The sequence below is a fragment of the Rhinoderma darwinii genome, chromosome 13 (assembly GCF_050947455.1).
Source record: "Rhinoderma darwinii isolate aRhiDar2 chromosome 13, aRhiDar2.hap1, whole genome shotgun sequence".
NCBI classification, from domain to species: domain Eukaryota; kingdom Metazoa; phylum Chordata; class Amphibia; order Anura; family Rhinodermatidae; genus Rhinoderma; species Rhinoderma darwinii.
In genome coordinates, this window is record NC_134699.1 from 43827656 (window position 1) to 43847131 (window position 19476).

Consider the following 19476-nt stretch of genomic DNA (forward strand, 5'->3'; position numbering starts at 1 on the left):
ACAGCGTCAGATCCCACGGGCTTAGAGCGCACTGCGTCACCACGACACCAGGAAAGAAGTCTGTCGTGTGACGTCAGGGCGAATGAACCGCCATCTTGGTTGAGGGCAGTTACAGGGCTATCAGATTCTAGGCTTGGCTCAGGCTCACGTCACTTTGCTCTGTTCGTAGTGTATTCTGTTAAATATTTAATAGTGTTTCTGATGACAGATTCTTGGGATTAAATTGATACTTTATAGGCTAATATTCGATCCGCTGACGGAAACATTAAAGGGGTTCTCTTACTAAGAACATTTGTAACCGATCATAGGTTATAAATGTCTGATCAGTGGGGGTCCGACCACTGGGACCCCCACCAATCACGAGAACGAGTGTCTCTTAGTTCTCTATGTGAATGGAGCAGTACTGTGCATTCTCGGCCGCCGCTCTATTCACTTCTAGTAGGGCTGGGCAATTAATAGGAAAAAAAACAAAACCGAAATTCAGCGCAGATAGCTGAGGTCATCTTGCGCATTTTTTTTTACACAGTTTCAACTGTATCAGCACCTTTAGGTCGCAAATACAGTTGAATCCTATGGTAGAGCAGAGAACCCTCAGAAACCTTTCTCTACTATTCGTTGTGTAACATTGGCCGCTCACGGCTCAGCGCGGACAGGCGCAATGATGTCACTGCCTCGCGCCTGTCTGTGCGCATATTTTCAGATTCCGCTGCACTTCTACCATATACCGGCATTTCAGACAATTTATTGCTCCACGGTCTCCTTAACGACGAGCAGACAGTGCCCATCCTAATCGCATATACACGGATGATGGGGGTTATATACAGGGATGATGGTGAACTGGTATACACAGGGATGAGGGGGTTCCTGTTTATTACACCCATCATCCCTGTATATGCCAGCCATCATCCCTGTATATAACCCCCATTATACCTGTATGTTACCCCCATCATCCCTATATGTTAGCCCCATCATCCCTGTATATATAACCCCATCATTCCTGTATATAACCCCCATCAACCCTGTATATATAACCCCATCATTCCTGTATATAACCCCCATCATCCCTGTATATACCAGCCATCATCCCTATATGTTAGCCCCATCATCCCTGTATATATAACCCCATCATTCCTGTATATAACCCCCATCAACCCTGTATACAGGGATGATGGGATTTATATACAGGGATGATGGGGGGTTATATACAGGGAAAATGGGGGTTATATACAGGGATGATGGCTGGTATATACAGGGATGATGGGGGTTATACACAGGGATGATGGGGTAATATACAGGGATGATGAATGTAATATACAGAAATGATCCAAGGCTTCGTGAAACGCTCGTCGGGTCTGTGGTGGTACCATGGGACAAGTCCTTTACGGCATGGGTATTTGAATGTTTTACTATGTATGTATTGTATACTGGGGGGGGGGGCAGCGGTTCTATATATTAATGGGGGTTAATTGTGCCTTATAGACACATTGGTATAATACTCAAATATTTACTGATTATTACCACCAGTTGGTTTACGTTGTCTTCCCCAGTCTTACTATACCTTTACATACATTTATATGTACGCCATATGTAAGGGGCCTTGACACCGTCTTCATATCCAGGTCATCCACCTTTATTATTTCTCACTTTTTGTGAAGGTCTTGTTGGTTTTAACCCATTTATGTATATTTTAGAATGAATGATTAAATAAAGATTTGTTTTGTATATTTGTAAACATGTTATGGTCATGTTTTTCAATTTAGGCTTTGATTGAGGTATCTTACACTGACCTATTATTGATATGTGGTTTCTCTTAGGCATGCTAGTCTTTCTATAGATGTACACCGCTATCTCCGGCAGTTCCATAGATAGTGAATGGAGCGGTGACCGGGCATGCGCAGTACTACTCCATTCACATAGAGGCTCATTCTCGTGATCGGTGGGGGTCCAAGAGGACAGACCCCCACCGATCAGACATTTATCACCTATCAACTTAATACGTTTTACGTGGGACCTTTTCCAACACATACGTCAAACGTGCAGGGGAAGAGCAGTCTGAAGGGTCTACATGTCCCTTTCACGCCGCAGCCCTTTTTCAGATTTTCATTTTCGTTTTTTCCTCCCTACATTCCAAAGGCCATAACTCCTTGATTTTTCTGTCGATATAGTACTATGAGGGCTTGATTTTTGCGGGACAAGTTGTAGTTTTTCGCAGCACCATTTATTTTGCCGTATAATGTACTAGGAAACGGGAAAAAAATTATTTGTGGGGTAGAAAATGAAAAAAACAGCGATTCCGCCATGGTTTTTTGCGCGCCATTTTTACGGAATTCACTGTACAATTAAAACAACATGTTAATTTTATTCTATGGGTCAATACGATTACGCCGATACCAAATATGTGTCGTTTTTTCTATATTTTACTACTTTTACAAGTAAAAAACTAAGTGTAAAAAAGAAAATTTATTTTGTTTCGCCAAATTCCGAGAACCGTAACTTCTTTATTTTTCCATCGATTAAGTTGTATAAGGGCTTATTTTTTTTGCGGGATAAGCTGCAGTTTTTAATAATACCATTTTGGTGTAAATGTGACGGTTTGATCACTTTTTATTTCATTTTTTGTGGGAGATTAGGTGAACAAAAAATAGAGATTCTGGCGTTAACAATTTTTTTTTTTTACGGCGTACACCGTGCGGGTTAAATAATGATATATTGTGATAGTTCAGACTTTTACGGACGCGGCGATACCAATTATGTTTATTTAATTTTTTACTATGCTCTAGGGGGAAAATGGGAAAAGGGGGGTTTTTTGAACTTTTAATATTTTTATTTTTTTACACAAAAAGAACAACTTTATTTAACTCATTTTTAAATTTTTTATTAGCCCCCCTAGGGGACTTCAACCAGCGATCGTTAGATCGCTTGCACGATATACTGCAATACTAATGTATTGCAGTATATCGTGATTCTGACAGTCTCCTATGAAGCCCTGCCGGAGGCAGAGCTTCATAGGTGTACCAAGATGGCAGCCCTGGGGGACTTCGTCAGACCCCCAGGCAGCCGTGTGAACCAACGGCTCCCCCCGATCTCGTCGCGGGGGTGCCGTTGAGACGTCACAGGGGGGTCGCCCCCCTGTTTTTAGTAATTTAAATGCCGCGATCTCTATTGAACGCGGCATTTAACGGGTTAAACAAGTGGGATTGTGCTAAAGCGCGATCCCGCTTGTAACCCAGAAGTGTCGGCTGTAACACACAGCCGACACACTCGCTCTATGAAGCGGACTCAGCCCGTGAGCCCGCTCCATATTCCCTCACCCGGCGTGCGCCGTATATATACGGCGGATGTCAGGAAGGGGTTAAGGCTCTGTTCACATCTTCATTGGTGGCTCTCTTAGAAGCCTCCAACGTAGATTTCGTCAAAAATGCTACGCTATTTTTTCCAGTAAAATTAAACACTCTATGACAGAAAACCGACAGACCTCATTAAAGTCAATTAGGTCTGTCGAGCACTGTTGGTGTCGTCATGTGACGTGTGGGTCACAGCATTGAATTCTGTTTTTTATCTCCTATAACGGAACACACAACAAAATTCCTAGCACCAATGTGGACAATGCCTTAGGCACAGAGTTTTTTGACAAATTTTTTGACGTGGAAACTGTGAAAGAAAACGTCCTAAAACGCCTCCCATTGATTCCAATGGGAGGCGGAGGCGTTTTTTCCCGCGAGCAGTAAAACCGGCTTGCGGAAAAAAGAAGCGACACGCGCTATCTTCGGGCGTTTACGTCTCCGACCTCCCATTGACATCAATGGGAGGCAGAGAAAGCGTTTTTCGCTGCGTTATTTGCCCGCGGCTCTCAAACGGCGTGCAGGCAGATCAAAATCTGCCTCAAAATTCCAGACGGAAATTCCAAACTCTGTGTGAACAGGGCCTTATGGTGTTACTATTTACAAAGTACCAGGAACATAGGAAAAATGCTCCTTGCATCAGGCCCATGTTTTTCCACTGGAACTGGGGCTGCACAGCAGCCCCAGTTACAGGGGAAATCAGCCCTCTCATAGTGACGATTGTCTCTAATAGGGATGTGCTGGGTCTAGTAAGACCCAGCAGCAGCCTGCCACTAACGGCACCCGGCGATCATGTGACCAGTCACATGATCACCGGGAGGAATAGAGACAGCGCCGCTGCTGCTGTCTCTATTCATATACACAGCGTTCATTGAGCACTGTGTAAAAGAGATCAGAGAAGACAAAAGCAGCTTCTGTCTTCTCCTCAGCGTCCCCGGCAGTCACTGACAGCCGGAGACCCGACATTCAGCTGCCCAATCGCGCGGGCAGCAAGTTAAAACCCGAGCCGTAGAAAGTCTGTGGCTCGGGTTTTAAGGACCCGTCCCTGACCGCTGGCGGTAAAAATACAGCCAGCGGTCGGGAACCAGTTGGGCAGGAGGATAAGCCAACTAACCTCAGCGCCGGTGACCGCCCGCCCGGCTCTTCTCTTCCAGCTTTGGAGTAACAGAACAGCCGTCCGTCGCTGTTCTGTTAACCAATGGCGGCGCCCGCACTGTCAGGGAGGCGTGTCCTACCCCTATCCCGGCCAATTCCCTGCTCCTCCCAATCTTCGGCAGTTAGCAGCGCTAGCGCGCTGAATAGGTTTATAAGATGATGTGCGGTTCGGGCTGCCATGGGCCCCCTGGGAGCCTCGGGCCCCGGGCGGCCTCCGAACTGCCCATATGATTGTAATGGCAGAAAGGAGGTGATGGGAAAGTGAGCCCTAATCTACCCACCGCCCTGTCCCTGCCTACTTGCAACGACCCGCCCTAGGCGACGGGGTACAACTGGGCGGCGGTCCCTACGCTGTCTAAGTGCACGGGAAAACAAACAGGGAACACGCAAGGGAAGGGGCAGTAGCCACGGAACGCCACGAGGAAACGGAGCGGCGAACGAACAGTCAGGACCAGGACGAAGTGAGTACACCCAAGCGGGCACGGAGACAGAAGCAAGCCAGGGGCAAAGCAAAGCAGGTCAAGCGGAACTGCAGCAAGGCAGAAGCACGGCAGAAGCAGGCTGGAGCAAGCAGCAGTGAGGCCAGGAATCCAGAAGAATTACAAGCACTGAGGAAGAGAACAGGGCAGGTAATAAAGGACAGGGGGCGGAGCTAACTCCGACAGACCAGGCCGCGATAGGCTCTCCCACTCCTGAGCCTGCCACCCTGGTTGGTGGGAGATGGTGTCAGTCGAACAGGTCTGGCCTCAGGTGTGGATTGATTAATCCCAGGAGTATACCTAGACGTAGTACCTGGCAGATCCCTAACAATGATAATCCGCTACTGGGCGCAGTGTATGTGTAATGATTGGGGTAGGGAAACGGACAAGTGAGCCCTAATCTACCCGCCACTCCATCCCCGCCCACCCGCAACGACCCGCCCCAGGCGACGGGGCACAACTGGGCGGCGGTCCGTACGCTCACCAAGTGCACGAGACAAACAGACAAGGGTACACAAAGCCAAGGGAAATGGGGCAGTTGCCCACAGCAACACCGTGAGCAACAAGAGAGGTGAACGAGCCGAGTCAAACCAGGAGTGTACGAGGTACCAAACGCAGAGCAGAAGAGTAGTCAGTAAGCCAGGGTCAGTATGGAGCAGGATCAAATAGTCAGGAGCTGTAGCTGGGCCAGGAAACCACACAAGAAGAATCACAAGCACTGGAACAGGAAAGGCAGGTATAAACAGACAGAGGGCGGGAGCTAGCTGAGTCTGGCCAGGCTGCGATAGGCTCTCCCACTCCTAAGCCTGCCAGCCTGAGTGGTGGAAGCTGGAGTCAGTCTCAGAGGCATAGACTCAGGTGCCGACTGATTACCTATGGGCGTTAACCCCGCTGTGCCTGGCAGATCCTTTACAGTACCCCCCCTTTTATGAGGGGCCACCGGACCCTTTCTAAGTGGACCTGGTTTATTGGGGAAACAAAGGTGGAACTTCCTGACCAATACCCCAGCGTGAACATCCCGGGCGGGTACCCAAGTCCTCTCCTCAGGCCCGTATCCTCTCCAATGGACCAGGTACTGGAGGGAGCCTTGGACCATCTTGCTGTCCACAATCTTGGCCACCTCGAATTCCACCCCCTCAGGGGTGAGAACGGGAACAGGAGGTCTCCTCGAGGGAGCCAAGGACGGGGAGCAGCGTTTAAGGAGGAAGGCATGAAACACGTCGTGTATTCGAAAAGATGGGGGCAACTCCAGTCGGAAGGAGACAGGATTAAGGACTTCAATGAACTTATACGGCCCAATAAACCGGGGAGCAAATTTCTTGGACGGGACCTTAAGGCGCAACTTCCTAGACGATAACCACACCAGATCCCCGACCATAAACAAGGGGTTAGCAGAACGTCTTCTATCAGCCTGAGTTTTTTGTACGCTCTGGGACGCCTCTAGGTTCTTCTGAACCTGGGCCCAGACTGTGCACAGTTCCCGATGAACGACCTCTACCTCGGGATTGTTGGAACTACCAGGTGAAACGGAGGAGAACCGTGGATTAAACCCAAAATTACAGAAAAAGGGGGAGACCCCTGACGAGTTACTGACCCGGTTATTGAGGGAAAATTCGGCGAGGGGAATGAATGAGACCCAATCATATTGACAGTCAAAGATAAAACACCTTAAATATTGTTCTAGAGATTGATTAGTCCTCTCAGTTTGGCCATTAGTTTCAGGATGGAAGGCAGAGGAGAAGGACAGATCAATCTCCAACTTTTTACAGAAGGCTCTCCAAAACAATGAAACAAATTGTACCCCTCTGTCCGAAACAATATTGACAGGGACCCCATGGAGACGCAGGATGTGTTTGACAAACAAGGTAGCTAACGTCTTGGCATTGGGTAGTTTCTTGAGTGGCACAAAGTGGCACATCTTACTGAAGCGGTCTACTACAACCCACACCACCGACTTGCCTTGAGATGGAGGCAAATCGGTGATAAAATCCATGGAGATATGGGTCCAAGGTCTCTGGGGAATGGGCAAAGAACGTAGTAAGCCCGCTGGTCGGGACCTGGGAGTCTTGGACCTAGCACAAACCTCACAAGCGGCGACGTAGGCCTTAACGTCTTTAGGCAACCCAGGCCACCAATAGTTTCTGCCAATGAGGTGTTTGGTACCCAGGACGCCTGGATGACCAGATAGTGCGGAGTCATGGTTTTCCCTAAGTACCCTTAGCCGGAATTGCAGGGGAACAAACAGCTTGTCCTCAGGAAGGTTCCCGGGAGCTGAACCTTGATCAGCCGCGATTTCTGAGACTAAATCAGAATCAATAGAAGAAATGATTATACCAGGAGGCAGAATACAAGCAGGATCTTCCTCCGAAGGGGGGCTGGCCATGAAGCTACGCGACAGTGCATCGGCCTTAATATTTTTAGACCCAGCCCTATAGGTAACCAAAAAGTTGAATCTGGTAAAAAATAGCGCCCATCGAGCTTGTCTCGGGTTTAGCCTCCGGGCAGATTCTAGGAAAACCAGATTCTTGTGGTCGGTAAGGACCGTTACCTGGTGCCTAGCCCCCTCCAGGAAGTGGCGCCACTCTTCAAATGCCCATTTAATGGCTAAGAGTTCGCGGTTGCCAATATCATAGTTACTCTCAGTGGGCGAAAACTTCCTGGAGAAGTAGGTACAGGGACGGAGATGGGTGAAGGACCTGGTACCCTGGGACAAGACAGCCCCCACTCCCACCTCGGATGCGTCAACTTCCACAATAAATGGCTCCATTTGGTTGGGCTGAACCAGCACCGGGGCCGAGATAAAGCACTTCTTAAGGACCTCAAAACCCTGGACAGCCTCAGGAGGCCAGTGGAGGAGATCAGCACCTTTGCGAGTGAGGTCCGTAAGAGGCTTAGCGATGACCGAGAAGTTAGCAATAAATCTCCTGTAATAATTAGCGAACCCCAAGAAACACTGTAACGCCTTCAGGGAGGCTGGTTGGACCCATTCCGCCACAGCCTGGACCTTGGCAGGGTCCATGCGGAATTCATGAGGAGTGAGGATTTGACCCAAAAATGGTATCTCCTGTACCCCAAACACACATTTTTCGGTTTTCGCAAACAGTTTGTTTTCCCGAAGGACCTGGAGCACCTTCCTGACATGCTCAATGTGGGAGGACAGGTCCTTGGAAAACACCAGTATGTCATCAAGGTACACTACAAGAAATACCCCCAGGTAATCTCTTAAAATCTCATTTATGATATTCTGGAAGACCGCAGGAGCATTACACAACCCAAAGGGCATGACGAGGTATTCGAAATGACCTTCGGGCGTGTTAAACGCAGTCTTCCACTCATCCCCCTCTTTGATGCGGATAAGGTTATAAGTCCCCCGTAGATCAAACTTAGAGAACCATTGGGCCCCCTGAACCTGATTAAAGAGATCAGGAATCAAAGGAAGGGGATACTGGTTCCTTACAGTGACCTTATTCAAGTTACGGTAGTCAATTCATGGCCTAAGACCACCATCCTTCTTCCCTACGAAGAAGAAGCCAGCACCTACCGGAGAAGTAGAGGGGCGAATGTAACCCTTGGCCAGGCATTCCTGGATATACTCTCTCATGGCTTCACGTTCGGGACAAGAAAGATTAAATATCCTACCCTTAAGGAGGAGGTAACACTTCGGAGGTCTCCTTAGAGAAAACATCAGCGAAGTCCTGCACAAACTCAGGTAGCGTGTTCACCACCTCAGGGGGAGAAATAGAATTAACAGCAAAACATGACGTCTAGCATTCATTACCCCATTTGGTAAGCTCCCCAGTATTCCAGTCAAACGTGGGATTATGCAACTGCAATTAGGGAAGGCCTAAAACAAAATCGGAAGATAATCCCTGCACCAACAGTACAGAGCACTGCTCCAAATGCATGGAGCCAACAAGGAGTTCAAAAACAGGGGTATGCTGTGTAAAATAACCATTAGCAAGAGGAGTGGAGTCGATACCCTCTACCGGAACAGGTTTAGGCAAATCAATCAAAGGCATAGCTAGAGACATAGCAAATTTCACAGACATGATATTAGTAGAAGAACCTGAATCCACGAAGGCACTGCCGGTAGCAGACCTACCACCAATAGAGACCTGAAAGGCAAGCAAGATTTTATTACGTTTCATATTTACGGGAAATACCTGTGCGCCCAAGTGACCTCCCCGATGATCACTTAGGCGCGGAAGTTTTCCGGCTGCTTATTCTTACGCCTAGGACAGGTGTTCACTTGATGCTTGTCATCCCCACAATAGAAGCAGAGACCATTCTTCCTGCGGAACTCTCTACGTTGTCGGGGGGACACAGAGGCCCCGAGTTGCATAGGTACCTCCGAGTCTTCCAAGGAAGAGCGAAGCAACATCATGGGGGAGTCAGAGGAGAAAACACAAACACGTTCAAGTTGTCGTTCCCTGAGACGTCGGTCAAGTCGTACCGCTAAAGCCATAACCTGGTCTAGGGAGTCAGAAGAGGGATAGCTAACCAGCAGGTCTTTCAGGGCGTTCGACAGACCCAACCTAAACTGGCACCTTAAAGGGAATGTGTTGCCAGCAAAACATGTTTTTTTTTTTTTAATTAAACATTTAGTGTGTAGGTGTTTAAACATTGTTCAAATTTTTTTTATTTTTTTCACGAGTCAGGAAATATTATAAATTAGATTCTAATTTATAATATTTCCCATTGCTGGTCACTAGATGGAGCTATTCCCAAAATTGCAGCATTGCATGTGGTAAAGCAACCACATTGCTTTTTGCTGCAAAATTGGGAAAAAAACTCTCTCTAGTGAGCTCTGAGAATCCCCCCCTCCTTTATCCTGGCTAGTGCCGGGATAAACGAGGGGATTGAACGGTCTAACCTCCTACACTGTGTGTCGCCATTTTTTGAGCTAACACACAGTGTAGTAGGTTTACATACAGTAGTAAACACACACAAACACGAACATACATAGAAATCTCTTACCTGCTCCTGCCGCCGCGGCTCCCTCCGGCCCGTCCGCTCCGTCTGCTGCCGCTGGTCCAAGTGCACAAGTCCGGAAGCCGCGACCGGAAGTAGTAATCTTACTGTCCGGCCGCGACTTCCGGTCCACAGGAAAATGGCGCCGGACGGCGCGCATTTCAAATTGGACTGTGTGGGAGCGGCGCATGCGCAGTTCCCAGACAGACGGCGTACACAGAAGTGGATGGGATGGGACCCGTTCGCAGTCCCTATGGGACTGTGGCTGCCGTATTCCATGTCTGTATGTGTCGTTAATTGACACATACAGAAATGGAAAAAAAAATGGCAGCCCCCATAGGGAAGAAAAAGTGAAAAAATAGAAAAAAGTAACACACAAACACACAAATAAATAAAAACGTTTTTAATAAAACACTAACATTAAACTGACATGAAAAATATTTTTGTGGTGACACTGTTCCTTTAAGGCAGGGTCATTCCACCGAGAAGCTACGCACCACTTCCTAAAGTCAGAACAATACTCCTCAACAGGTCTCTTACCCTGACGTAAGGTCACCAGCTGACTCTCGGCAAAGGCAGTTCTGTCAGTCTCGTCATAAATGAGTCCGAGAGCAGAAAAGAAGCGATCAACGGAGGAAAGTTCAGGGGCGTCAGGAGCCAAGGAGAAGGCCCACTCTTGGGGCCCTTCCTGGAGCCGGGACATAATTATACCCACCCGCTGGCTCTCAGAACCTGAGGAGTGAGGCTTTAAGCGAAAGTAAAGCCTACAACTCTCCCGAAAGGAGAGAAAAGTCCTCCGGTCCCCTGAGAACCGGTCAGGCAACTTGAGGTGGGGTTCAAGGGGTGAGGTGAGGGGCACTACCATGGTAGTGTCAGGCTGGTTGACCCTCTGAGCCAGGGCCTGGACCTGTAGGGAGAGACCCTACATTTGCTGGGCCAGGGTCTCAAGGGGGTCCATAGTAGAGACAGGGACCAGGGTAGACTAGGTAACGGGCTTGTGATTATGTAATGATTGGGGTAGGGAAACGGACAAGTGAGCCCTAATCTACCCACCACTCCGTCCCCGCCCACCCGCAACGACCCACCCCAGGCGACGGGGCACAACTGGGCGGCGGTCCCTACGCTCAGCAAGTGCACGAGACAAACAGACAAGGGTACACAAAGCCAAGGGAAATGGGGCAGTTGCCCACGGCAACACCGTGAGCAACAAGAGAGGTGAACGAGCCGAGTCAAACCAGGAGTGTACGAGGTACCAAACGCAGAGCAGAAGAGTAGTCAGTAAGCCAGGGTCAGTATGGAGCAGGATCAAATAGTCAGGAGCTGTAGCTGGGCCAGGAAACCACACGAGAAGAATCACAAGCACTGGAGGAACAGGAAAGGCAGGTATAAACAGACAGAGGGCGGGAGCTAGCTGAGTCTGGCCAGGCTGCGATAGGCTCTCCCACTCCTAAGCTTGCCAGCCTGAGTGGTGGAAGCTGGAGTCAGTCTCAGAGGCATAGACTCAGGTGCCGACTGATTACCTATGGGCGTTAACCCCGCTGTGCCTGGCAGATCCTTTACAGTATGGTATTATTATATTAAAGGGCACAGTGTTTGGTACTAGTTTATTCAGGGGTACAGTGTATAGTGCTATTACATTTAGGGGCACAATGTGTGGCACCATGATAATTTTATCTTCGTTTATAGGTGTGGAAATGTTGGAAAAGTGAGGAGCCAAAGACATCTGAGTGGCAAATTCTGTAGAAATGGGTGATGGCCGGGAGAAATCGTCATGAAATCTGGACCGGATGGAGAAGAAAAGAAGAAAAGAAAACGACTACAATCTGAGACGTCGTCACCTGTCAGTCACTAGATTTATAGAGAATCTGTCACCTCTCCTGTCATGATTATAATAGGAAATCCTTGTATTTCACAAAAAGTCTTTGTGCAGTCCAGGACTGATAGACAATTCCCCTTGTCAGGAGGATGTGTTCCAGCACGGTGTGATACTGTCAGCGATGGTTGGAGACTGAGAGTATGTAGGGATACAGCTCTTTGACAAGGGCTATTGTAAGGCTGGGTTCACACGAGCACATTAACGTCCGTAATGGACGGACGTATTTCGACCGTAAGTCAAGGAACCGAACTCAGTGCAGGGAGCCGGGCTCCTAGCATCATAGTTATGTACGACGCTAGGAGTCCCTGCCTCTCCGTGGAACTACTGTCCCGTACTGAAAACATGATTACAGTACGGGACAGTTGTCCTGCAGAGAGGCAAGGACTCCTATCATCGTACATAACTATGATGCTAGGAGTCCGGCTCCCTGCACTGAGTTCGGTCCGGGACTTCCGGCCGAAATACGTCCGTCCATTACGGACGTTAATGTGCTCGTGTGAACCCAGCCTAACACCCATTTGTTAATGCTTGCACAGAAAGCTAGTGTTAACAATAGTTACGGCACGGCAGGGAGGCTGTGGAGAGGGGGGGGGGGTCCAAGTTTTGGTAACAGCCTAGGGCCTATGGTCTACTTAATCCGCCACTGCTGGCATGCCAGGATCACATCAGAAATTTTGTGGAATGACAAGTACACAACATGTATCTACTCTATCATGTATCCAATCTATCACAAACTATGCACCACTGATAAAATTGCCACATTTTCAGACCCTAGACTATCTTTTTGGTGACTATTGTGGTAAAAACTGATGTTAAAAATGGATGGTAAAAACGGATGACAACTAATGACAACTGATGGTTTTGCAGTAAAAATTGTGAAAAAACCCGATGGCAACTGATACATTTTTGCATCAGTTATAATCACTTGAGAAACAAAAAAACTGATGCTGATGCAACTGATATATGTGAACGCACCCACAAATATATTCAACATCCCGTTGAATAAAGTGAACATTACGTTTTTACCGCACAATGAATGCCATAAAACGAAATCCCCCTAAAAATGGCACAATCACTGTGTTTTTTTTGCCCATTTCACCCCACAAATAATTTATTCCAGTTTCCCAGTACGTTATATGGTACATTAGATGGTGCCATGAAAAACTACAACTTGTCCTGCAAAAAAAGCCCTCCTACGGCTATGTCGCCAAAAAAATAGAAAAGTTATGGCTTTTTTTTTTTTTAAACAATTTTTATTGCACATTTAGAAATAGAAGACAAATATTGGTTTGTCACGCAGTGACCAAAAACGTCTGAAAATACGAAGCTGTTTTCAGGCGAAAACAGCTCCTGATTTTCAGACGTTTTTGTAGAAACTCGCGTTTTTCGCGGCGTATTTTACGGCCGTTATTGGAGCTGTTTTTCACGCTGCAGAAAAAATCTGCTGAGAAAACATTCACACATTATCGCAAATCAGAATTTTTGAACAAAATTATTAGAATTTAACCCCTTAATTTTGTTCAAAAATTCTGATTTGCGATTTCAGCTTTTCCACCGCAAAAAATGCAACATCTGCTATTTGTTGCAGGTTTTTCCTCCCCATTCAATTCTATAGGGACGACCCGCAACAAAAGTGCAACGATTCCACAGCATAAGGGGGGATTCACACGAGCGTGTATTCGGTCCGTGCGGGCCGCGTGGTTTTCACGCGGCACGCATGGACCAATACAAGTCTATGGGGCAGTACAGACAGTCCGTGCTTTTTGCGCAGCGTTTGTCTGCTGCGCAAAAAGCGCGACAGGTTCAATAACTCTGCGTATTTCGCGCATCACGCACCCATTGAAGTCAATGGGTGCGTGAAAATCACGCGCACCACACGGAAGCACTTCCGTGGGACGAGCGTGATTCGCGCAACAGCAGTGAAAAGGATGAATGAAAACCGAAAAGCACCACGTGCTTTTCTGTTTCCGAACATCCAAACGGAGTGTCTTTGCGATGAGCGAAGCCGGACAAGCGTACCGAACTTCACCGGGTTCGGCCAAACTCGTTTTGGCCGATCCCGGCAAAAAAATTATCGGTACGCGACGTCAGGAGATAGTCACTGTCCATGGTGCTGAAAGAGTTAAACTGTTTCAGCACCATGGACAGTGACTTGCGATCCCAAAATACATTAACCTGTAAAAAAAAACGAAGTTCTAACTTACCGATTACTCCTGTCTCCTTCCTGCAGTCCGACCTCCCGGGATGACACTTCAGTTCAAGTGACAGCTCCAGCCAATCACAGGCCAAGCACAGGCTGCAGCGGTCACTTGGACTGCTGCGTCATCCAGGGAGGTGGGGCCCGATGTCAAGAGAGGCGCGTCACCAAGGACGCGTCACCAAGGACGCGTCACCAAGGCAACGGCCGGGAAGTTCTCGGTAAGTAGGAACTTTATCTTTTTTTTTTACAGGTTTTTCGCTGTTGTGTTCGGCATTCACTGTCGAGGGTGCTGAAAGATTTAGCTCTTTCAGCACCTTGGACAGTGACGGGCGTTGACAAGCCTCATCTCTATGATGCCGGCTGCGCGAAAATCACGCAGCCGCGCATCAGACACGCATGACACACGCAGCTGTCAAATGTTTTTTGCGCTCGCAAAACGCTGCGTTGTTTGCGCGCGCAAAAACGCAACGTTCGTGTGAATCTGCCCTAAATGTAATTGCTGCGGATTAAAAAACTGCACCGCAGGTCAATGTGTGAATGTTTTCTCAGCAGATTTTTTCTGCCGCGTGTGGATGAGATTTGTTAAAATCGTATCCACTTTGCTGCTCCGGTAATACGCTGCGGAGGGACCTTCGTTAAATGGCCGAGACTGTTCCATCAAAAACGGACAGGACTAGGTCCTGTCCTGTTTTTGTCGGAACGTGTAATGCCCAACATATTTTCAGATTCCGCTGGACTTCTGCCATATACCCGGGTTTGAGGCATCCTATTTCTACAGCCTCCTCAATGCCCGCCCAGTTCCTTTTGCCGCCCCATTTTCTTTGCGTTCATGTTATTCCTCAATTCCTGTGCGCTGCATGCCCTGATGGTATCTACAGGGATGATGGGGATTACATATATACAGGGATGATGGGGATTACATATATACAGGGATGATCTGGATTACACATATACAAGGATGATGAGCGTTATATAAATACAGGGATGATGGGGTTATATACAGGGATGATGGGGTTATATTCTGGAATATTGGCGTTATATACAGGGGAGAAGGGGGTTATATACAGGGATGACGGCGGTTATATACAGGGATCATGGGGTTGTTTACAGGGATGATGGTGGTTATATACAGGGATGATGTGAGTTATATACAAGGATGATAGGGTTATATACAGGGATGATATCGGTTATATATAGGGATGATAGCGGTTATATACAGGGATGATGGGGGTTATATACAGGGATGATGAGGGTTATGTACAGGTATGATGGGGATTATATACAGGTCTGATGGGGATTATATACAGGGATGATGGCAGTAATATACAGGGATGATGGCGGGCTGGTATATACAGGGATGATGGGGGTTATATATAGGGATAATAGCGGGCTGGTATATACAAGGATGATGGGGGTTTTATGCAGGGATGATGGGGTTAGATACAGGGATGATGGGTTATATACAGGAATGATGGCAGGCTGGCATGTATAGGGATGATGGGGGATAAATACAAGGATGATGGGGGTATTATACATTGATGATGGCGGGCTGGTATATACACAGGGACTATGGTGGTTATATACAGGGATGATGGGGCTTATATACAGGAATGATAGGGTTATATACAGGGATGATGGGGTTACACGACCAACTATGCTCCAAGGATAGCCAGCGACATATATGCGTCCTTCTGACTGCAGCATTCGCCACAGCCGCCTCATATTCATAAACTAGCAGACACTGCCCCCTACCCGCAAGCGGCTATGTATACATTACACTTCACTGCGAACTATCCTCCACGGTTGTCACATTACCAGAGAGAACACAACTCCACATCCCAAATGCACCAGAGTGTGTTCAGCTCTGTCTCCATATAGAATACTAAGGCAGACATTTTTTAGAGGACCAACAACGTTTTACGTGAATACGATCCTTCAACAAAATGGCTCCGAGAAATGGGGACAAGAGCAACAACTGATATATATATACTACAGACCGCGGCTAGCGATGGTTGGAATATGGCGGCTGGTGGATAAGCTGAAACCCGGGAGAGGTTGGTGATAGACGTTGCAGATTTAGTAGCTGGGCTGGTGAGTTCAAATGTTTCCTGTTTTACGGTGTGTGTGTGTGTGTGTGTGTGTGTGTGTGTGTGTGTGTGTGTGTGTGTGTGTGTGTGTGTGTGTGTGTGTGTGTGTGTGTGTGTGTGTGTGTGTGTGTGTGTGTGTGTGTGTGTGTGTGTGTGTGTGTGTGTGTGTGTGTGTGTGTGTGTGTGTGTCTGTCATCGGCTGAGAGCAATCTGATGTAGCTGCTTATAAAATGTATGCAACGTTTAAAATAATAAGTTATTATTTTAGAAAATAAATAAATGCCTCAACCAATCAACATTTGCTAAATATGCCATTCTAAGGCCTCATACACACTTCTGTTGGCCATCATACGGCCGCTAACGCCGGATCCGTGAAATGGCTTCCGTGTGCAGTCCGTTGTTTCAACGGACCAACTGAATGAAATGGCCGAGACTGTTCCGTCATAAACGGACACGACTAGGTCCTGTCCTGTTTTTGTCGGAACGTGTGCATGGCCCCATAGAAATGAACGTGTCTGTGTGCTATCCGTCTTAGTAATGTATGACGCTGTGAGTCACCTCTTCCCTACTGTCCCGTACTGAAAACATGTTTCAGTATGGGACAGTATTCCTGTGGGGAGGCAGGGACGCCCAGCGTCATACATAAATATGGTGCTACGAGCCCGGCTCCCTGAACAGTGTTCGGTCCGGAAAATGCGGCGGACAGTATGTAACGGACCTAACGCGGTCTTGTGAATAAGGTCTAAGTGTGGGAAACACGTTGCACATGAGATCACTGACCAATTGTAACCTGATGAATCCCATTTAATGGGGTTCATCCAGTATTCTGGGATTTTTGATGGTAAGAATCGTGAGATGTTTTTCCTGTCATATTGCAATGGTACCTTGATTGTACGAGAAAGACGGCAATGTGAACAGAGCCTCATTCTACGTATTTGACACTTATCCGAAGTTTTATGGCTATGTAGAACAATGACCCATGGACATTCTAGAGGTTAAATCAGGCAATGCAGCGCCCTTGTGGAAGTCATCGTGTGGCCAAAGTATTTGCACATCCCTGTACAGGGGGGTGCGAGCATCTGTCACTACTGAACGCCACTGGTAACGATGGCCCCTGAACTTGCACCCCTGATCCCATGCTTGGTGTCCAAGTCAATGAAAAAGCAGATGCACAGGATTGAGCTACGTTATCTAGTTTATTGTTAAGCAGTGTTACTTGAGTACTGTAGTGATTGTGTTATTGGGCACCATATGTCGATAGAAGGTATTGCACAGGGCACCAACCAACCTAAGGTCAACCCTGGCCCTATACCTCTTCATCAGACATTTCCTTACAGACCTGTATTTGCGGTACATTAGAAGAAGTATCCCGTTTATGGCTGCTGCTGTTTGCAAACAAGCTACTGTAACGGCTTTCGATAATCATGTCTTCATAGATCAGGTCATAGAGAAGACCAAATAAGCCCTTTTTTTGTTTGGGTGGTGTCGCATGTGGTGGCACATCTGCTTCGCTACAACATCTTGAACTGATTTTGCTGTAATTGTATCAAGGTGTTTTTCTTCGAAGAATCAATTCTAGTAGTCACATGCAGCAGTCACTTGGGATGAAACGTCATCGTCATCCCTTGAGGCCGGGCTGGAATAAGGAAAAGAGAGATCTGGGTAAGGGTCTGTTCACATATGTCCGTTGTCCCTTTCAACTTCCCTCTGGCGTGTTGCAGAAAAGCTGGAGGGAAACTGATGCTAGAACGGATCCCATAGCTTTCTTTGGGATCTGTTCTGGCACATGGGGCATAAGTTGTGCCGCAGGACCTGTGCAGGAGCCGGATCCAAAAAACGTTACCTGCAGCGGTTTTGTGTCCAGCACCCTTGAGGTCCAGCGCGGTATCCTATTTAATATATTGTTCAGCAAGTTCAACGTCCCTTGCAGATAGTGCCGCCGCCCCAATGTAGTAAACGCCACTGTAGCTCCCTCTAGGAGCGGAATCCCCGGCCAGAGAGATGCCGACGCTCTGACAGGAGGTTCCACTCCAAGAGTAGCCCCTGATGTCACTGTCCCTATATGGACTGTGACGTCAGGCACTGCTCCTGGAGTGGAATCCCCGCCAGAGCATCGGCAACGCTCTTGCCTGGGATTCCGCTTCTAGAGGGAGCCCCTGACGTCTCTGTCCATATATGGACTGTGACGTTCGGGGCTCTTCCTGGTGGGAATCCCTGGCTAGAGAGTTGCCGGGGACTCCGCTTACAGTCCATGTAAGTAGGGACGGTGGGATGCGCAGCCTGCACTGGGGGCGTGGGATGCACTGCCTGCTCTCAATAAGAGATTATTTCAAGTAAAAAAAGTATAAGGACAAGAGGCATGTCCTTCTCTTGACCACAATACATGGAAACGGCAGCACACCTGTCGCTGTCCTTTGTAGCACTACGATGACCCCCCAAGCCAGACTGCATCCTAGGCTATAAGTACATGGGAGGGAATGATATCTCTCTGATCAAGTACTGAAGCCGTGGTGTGCCATGCAGAAAACAAAGGTGTAGTAGAAAAAACTGGCAACTGGCACTGACATGGTACACATGGCATTGTGTAACACATGCGTGCAAGGCCAGACTGGGACATTCCTTCAATTTCAAGAGGTGTTCATCACGGCACTTGTATTTGGGTACCAGGAAGGGGGGTGCCCAGTACTTCTAGAAACGATGGTCCACTTATTGTACCAGGGAAACACTGTCCCAACGAAAGGACGGATGCAAAGAAGGTGCAAAGTGTGTTACAAAATGGGAGAAGAAGAGAGACTATCAGTGCGAGACCTACCCCGACAAACCTGGCCTGTGTATAATCGATTGCTTCAAAGTAAATCACTCATACATGGATTATTGATTGTATCATTCATTTAACTTATTATTTCAAAACGTCATGGTGCCCACAAACCAATCCAGCAAAATCCTTGCTCCAACAGCCAAATGGCGCTCCTTTATTTTTATGGCTTAATTCCAAATGCTTATTATTCCCTCATATAAGTTCCTTGAGGGGTGTAGTTTCCCAAAGGAGGTCACTTTTAGGGGGCTTCCACTGTTTTGGCCCCTCAGGGGCTTTGCAAATGTGACATGGCCCCTGCAAACCATTCCAGCTAAATCTGAGCTCTAAATGGTGCTCCTTTCCTTCTGAGCTTTGCTGTGTGTCCAAACAGAAGTTTGTGACCACGTATGGGATCTTGTCATACTCGGGGGAAATTGGTTTACAAATGGTTTACATATAAAACATATGTGAGGCCAAAATGCCCACTACACCCCTAGATAAATTCCCAGTGGGTGTAGTTTCCAAAATGGGGTCACTTTTTGCTTGTTTCCTTAGGTTTGAAAAGGTCTT

General features: G+C 47.6%; 1 protein-coding gene across 6 annotated transcripts in view; it reads left to right on the forward strand.

The window, feature by feature from the left end:
• Positions 1–15963: 15963 nt before the first annotated feature.
• Positions 15964–19476, forward strand: part of TMEM94 (transmembrane protein 94) — a 53768-nt gene continuing 50255 nt past the window's right edge. For 2 of the 6 annotated variants that reach the window (XM_075845956.1, XM_075845955.1), the window contains exon 1: positions 15964–16113. The gene's annotated coding sequence lies outside the window, so the exon portion shown is untranslated. The remainder of the gene's footprint in view (positions 16114–19476) is intronic. The other 4 variants (XM_075845951.1, XM_075845952.1, XM_075845953.1 and 1 more) reach the window with 3 other exon arrangements.